The sequence below is a fragment of the Rhinolophus sinicus genome, chromosome 6, assembly GCF_057876585.1.
Source record: "Rhinolophus sinicus isolate RSI-liver-muscle chromosome 6, RSI-T2T, whole genome shotgun sequence".
NCBI classification, from domain to species: domain Eukaryota; kingdom Metazoa; phylum Chordata; class Mammalia; order Chiroptera; family Rhinolophidae; genus Rhinolophus; species Rhinolophus sinicus.
In genome coordinates, this window is record NC_142506.1 from 30,404,312 (window position 1) to 30,410,355 (window position 6,044).

Sequence of the window (6,044 nt, forward strand, 5' to 3'; positions counted from 1 at the left end):
ATTCAAAGATTTGTCTCTAAATCAGTTGTTCAAAACTCAGAAATCACGTTACTATAAAAAGAAAATTCTAAGCAGTGGTGAGAGCCAGCCTAGCTATAGGTTGGTTGGTTGAAATTGGTTGAAATTGAATTTTCGATTGGTTGAAATTATATGCATTTTCTTTTTCTTTTCCAGAAAAATTTAACAGGTTTATTTATAATTGTTATAGAATTGAACTGCTGAAACTTGTTCACTGAAACTTTTTACTTGCATTAATGCTTTGTCCCCGCATTTATATTAAAAATTCACACACAAATGAAAATGGAAAAACTGCCAATACCTGATTTCTGTCCCCTATTTTTCCACTTGCAATCATATACTTAGGTACCTTTTGACCCCACGGAAAAAAATAACTAACATTCAGAACTACCAATAACAGGAAGAAGAGGATTTTTTTTTTTTTTTTTTTTTTTTAAGAATGAAATGTTTCCCATCACAGTGGATTCTTAAGCACGTTCTCTACGTATGCAGCGTGTTAGCTGGATGTCTTTTGGCATAATTGTTACATGTTTGGCATGGACAGCACACAGGTTGGTATCTTCAAATAGGCCAACCAGAGAGGCCTCACTTGCCTCCTGCAAAGCACCAATAGCTGACTCTGGAAGCGCAGATCTGTTTTGAAGTCCTGAGCAATTTCTTGCACCAGACGTTGGAAGGGAAGTTTGCGAATCAGAAGTTCAGGGGACTTCTGATATCATCTAATTTCACGGAGTGTCACGGTACCAGACCTGTAACGATAAGGTTTCTTCACCCCTCCAGTAGAGGGCGCACTCTTGCGAGCGGCTTTTGTAGCCAGTTGCTTCCTGGGTGCTTTACAAGTGGTAGATTTGCGGACAATCTGTTTTGTACGAGCCATGGTATAGAGTCCTCCTTACTTACCTTACCCCCCTTCTCCTTCGGCTGGAGCTCGGCGAGCTAGAGGTGGCGCTGGCGCAACAGCCTATGTGCATTTTCAATGAGAAGTAGTTGAAATAATATCCATTTGTTATGAGGAATACTTTTCAGATACGACTAGTGATTAAAAGGAAAAAGCAATACAACTTAGTAAGACATGCTTTATTCATCTAGAATGATAGTCCTGAAGGAAGTTGAAAGTTTAGTACAAAGAGAATGCTGTCTTTGGAAATTCCAGAAAGGTTTGGGGAAATTTTCAAGGGATTAGAGGTTGATGGCATGGGTCTGAACAACTACATCACAACTGTTCTTCTCCTTGTCTTTAACATAATGCGTTGCCTCACTCTTCATGCTTATCAGCCATTATTTACAGCTGTGTTTTAATTAATAAATGAGATGCTGAGTAGCTGTGAGAGCAGTGGGTTGATAAAGGAGAGGGCACAGCATTTGTGAGATCACCCTTGGGAAAAGAGATGATAGAGAAAAAAAAAAATCCATGGCCTCTGTGAACTGGCCCCAAGACCATTGTGGGAAATCCTACTGAAAATGCATAAATTTGCTCAAATAATAATGATAGTCTCTTCTGCCATGCCTCCCTCACCTAACTGGTAGTCCTGGCTCCAAATGTTGCCAGAATTCAGACTGAGACTATCGCTCCCCTGCAGGAAGGGAGATTGGCATAACTAGGGGAGAGTTTGAGGATTGATAATTAAAGAAACAATAGCAAAGTCAATTTAATTCGAGAGAAAACAAAAAGTCAAGTAGGGAGGGCAAAGTGATAAGTATACTACATGGCTCAGCTGTCAATAAGATTTTACAACCATAAAAGATAAACATTTGTGCTCATTAGCAATTTATTGTCTCTCAGCTCCAAATTCATACATCATTGCCTGCCTGACCTGTAAAAATGGATCAGGGTTCTTTAACTATTTCTCTGCAGCAGGCATGATGTTAAAAGCTTTGTCATTAGAGGGCACTGGAGGGACACTGCAGGAGGAAGGGGTTTTTCTTCCTGGTTCTAGTGTTTTCTGTTTCGCTTTTTGCTCCTATTGTTTAGTTGCCAGCAGTGGGTGGGTTGGGGAGACATCCAGTGGCATTCACCCCCATTAAGTTACAGAGGCCCCCTCATACATAGCTTCCTATTGAGTTTTCCCAGCACTCCCATGACTGGATTCCCAGTGAATCATGCCAGGACCCTGGTGGTTGGCTTCTCAGCTCTCCAGAGAGGGGTTTTCTGCTTGCCAATCCTGGAGCAGTGCAGTTTTCTACCCACCTGCACTCTGGAGCAGTGTCTTCTGCTTGTTCAGTGACTGTGTCCCAGCTCTGGCCTGAAGCAAATCAGTATACTTCTCTGCCATCCCAGCCTTAAGGAGGGATGTTTCTTCCTTGAATAGCCTTGCTCATCTCGAGGGTGTTCTTTGGAGTTCTCTTTCTCCTGTAAGATAATCCTACATTGTAGTTAATAAATATATTATACTTAAATATAATATTATATTTAAATATATTTATTAACTACAATATATTAAATTTATATTAAATTTTGCCTCTTTTGATTACTTGTGATTTCTGTCTCCTGATTGGATTTTGATCAATTCAACAACTGAATACTTATCTAACCAAAATTGATGTAATTATTTGGGGAGGTTGGGGAGTTGGATTGTGAGAGAGAGAGAGAGAGAGAGAGAGGATGAGAGAGAGAGAGAATCAAAGTAAATCTTTATCTTCCATAGTAGGAAGTTGATAAATAAGATATATAGTATAAGATTGTTGTTTGGAGATTTGAAAGTGGTTGAATTTGAAGAAATGGAGTGGGAGAGTGCTCTAAATTTTTTGTAACAAGCCTTGTATTTGACTATGATTATAGATAACTTTGATAAAAGTTAAAATGAATAAAAAGAAAATCACTGGGATTGAAACAAATAAACAAAAAGGGAAGGAAAGAAAGGGAATTACAAAGTTTGTGGAATATCAAAAACTGTGTGACCAGGGGAGTTTATTTAACACACAATACACGATCAAACTAATTTCTGGCCCAACTAATTTAATGACATGAAAAAAACAGGCTCATTTCCCCACCACATTTCCTTTTCCCCTGAAAGAAAAGCATAGAGATGAAAGAAATGCATGCTTTTGGTTACCTGAAACACCAGGATGGAGAGTGTAGAAGGCTCTGTGGAGATACATCTCTATTATACTGGTCTAGAGGGAGTGGCAAGGACTCCAAATAATTGAGGAGTCCTGAATATGTTTATATTCAAAGGAAAGCCCCATTTGCTGCCCTCTGAGGCTTTCTTTACTGCCTCCCTAGGGATCACCCCGCACAGTCTGAGAAACAGCAGCTTAAATGGATTTCCATTGTTAATAAATGGGCATGAATGGAAACACCTCTCTTTTTCCCTGTTGGCATAAACACACTTGTTCATTTGAAATACAGCGTATGTGTTAATAAATTAGCAAAGTAATACTAGGCCGTGAATATTTGTGCTTTAGGAAAGAAGTCTTGGTGACTAAACAGAAATTCCTTCATCTCCTTGGCAGGACAGGGAAGGAAGGTCAGAGGGTGTGGCTCAGAATCTTGAATTACAGGAGGTGCAGCCAAGCAGGGTGCACAGTGTGGTTGCAATTTCGGTGCTACAGAGAGAGATTAGTGCTTATGTTGAGACGGAACATAGCACTATTCATTTTTAGCTGAGTCTCTAACGAAATGAGAATACAGACAAATAAATACAAGATACGTAGTAAATACCCAAGAAAATCTGCAGTGGCAGTATTCTAACACAAATATGAAAAGGAGCATGTGAATATGAAACTCTCCCTTATCCGTTGATTTCCTTCTCTCTAATGTATAAACATCTTTTGTTTGTTTTTTTGTTTTTTTAAGAATTAGAGATAATTTGTGGATCATATTACTAGCACAATGTCTGGCTTGTAGTAGCATTAAGTAACTGGTCATTACTGATTTTTTAAATTATTTTGACCATTGTTTTCATTATTACCATTAGCATTTGAAAGCAGCGTTTTGAGCTCGCATGGTTTCAGGAGCCAGCCCAGGAACATGAGTAAGACAAGCGGGCCTTGTGGAGACTGTGACAAACACACCTCTCGAGTGGAGCACCCCATTCAGTTCCAGCAAGTCCTTGTCAGAGGAGAATGCTGGTCTCCTCATCATCACCCTCCTTTTTATTCTTTTTCTTCATAAAAAGTTGGACATCTAGATTTTTATGTGAAATCTCCCAATTTTAAATACTGGGATTAAACAATTCATGTCTGTGGAGTGGGTTGGGTTCACAAGCCTTGCATACACTGCTTTAAAGAGACAAATGTCCCCCAGCTAGAGAACCCAGCTCCTTCTTTGGTTATCAGTCTTCCCTAGCGTTTCGTTTCCGCTGATAAACTGGCCAGTGGGTTTTGTCAATGCTCCTGCAGGCTGGAGTAAAGCAGATGACCATGTGCGTGGCTCTCACCGGGGGTCCTCCCTGATCCTTTCGGCCCCAGACCTTATCTAAAGCCTTCTCCTCCCCATTTTTGGCCCTTTCCTTAGGCCCGCTCCCAGGACTCTCAAAGAGCAAGGCTAAGAGAGTAATTCTCACTAAAGTGTTAAGGATTTCACAGCTCACTCTTCACAATAGCTGTGTACATCTTCAAAGAGAATACTTAGAAAGGAAATAGAGTTAGTTACTAATGCAGGAATTTTAGGGTCCTTGGCACTTCAGAGAAGAGTTTTCCTTGGCTTTTCAGATCACACCAGGGGAGCAAAACCAAATTCTTTCTTCACAGGAAGCTTCTTCTGGGGTGTGGTTTATAAGTCTTCAGGGTCCCATGAGGAAAAAATGCTATTAGGTCCTGCAGTTGAGCAGCAGTTTACTTTTATTCAGTATCTGTTGTCAAGTCAAGAACAGTTCACTGTCTATCCAGGTACTGGTGAAAAAACACACCAAGAAATGTACGCTAACCCAGAGAAGAGTGACCACTATAGGTTGGTCTAGAATTACCAATTTATTATTTCTAGGTAAAAAAGAATTAGTAACTGTTTGCTATAAGTTCATTTCAGTGGTTTTCTCCATTCACCCAAAGGACTTTTCCAGGCTTCTAAAAACAGGCCTTGCAATTTGAGTGTGTGGTCACCAGGTGGTGGAAGTGTGCCATGACCATGGAGTCTAACTGATGACAGGAGAAGCTGAGCTCACCTTGTGTCAAGTCACCTTAAAACCAGAGAGAGCGATGGTTTCCTTTCCTTTTAGCCACATTCAACCTGGAGTTCATCAAAACATGTCTGCTTTTCTAGTAATTCCTGGCTAGAAGGTTTGTGTTGTAGCCTAGAGCATGCTCGCTGTCCACTTCTGGGAAAGTAAAGAGTTCCTGTACTGAGACAGTGTAGATACCTCAGAACCCTCCTTTTTCAATCAGCTCATCTCTGTCATCTGCTGCTTTATATTTTCCTTTCCCCCTCTTTTTATAGTAGAGGAGAGCAGCCCTTATCCTCTCATTATATTCGTAGGAAGGAATGCATACTCTGCTCTGGGCAAGCCTCCAGGCTTTATTTATTTATAGAGGTAGGAAAAAGGCTTGGAGAAAACTGTCCAGGCAGGAGGTGATGGGGCCTCCTCCAGTGTGGTGATGGAGACAGGGCAGACCAAACATTTCCTCCCTGCTATCTGACAAATTGACCCGTATCTCTGTTTGGAAACTCTTCTCGCGGGGAACCACTTTACTTGGGCTCTCTGTATTCTCTCCTGATTTCCCTTAACCTCCAAGTGCAATAGACCCTCATTATTCACCGTAGTATGTTCCATAAAGTCGCCATGGATACTGAACCATTGCACCTGGGGAAATACAGTTTAGTTTCTGTGAACCTCTGTCCACAGCATTTTCATCAATTGACCAATATATAACCTTGTTTTACCTGTGTTTCCGTTTAAATACAACTTATTTAATATATTCATTTATTTAATAAACGATTTCATATATTGATTTATATTATACATAATATATTGATCAACATTGAACTCATGGCCAACAATACTAGACCTCATGTCTGCACGGAGCTTATCTGACACAGGATTCCCTCTGTGTCATACTCTACTTGCACTTAGGATCACTAGATATAACCT

At 40.3% G+C, this 6,044-nt stretch overlaps 1 pseudogene; it reads right to left on the bottom strand.

Moving 5' to 3' along the window:
* Positions 1-218: 218 nt before the first annotated feature.
* LOC109437256 (histone H3.3A-like) lies at positions 219-895 on the bottom strand (annotated as a pseudogene).
* Positions 896-6,044: the final 5,149 nt, after the last annotated feature.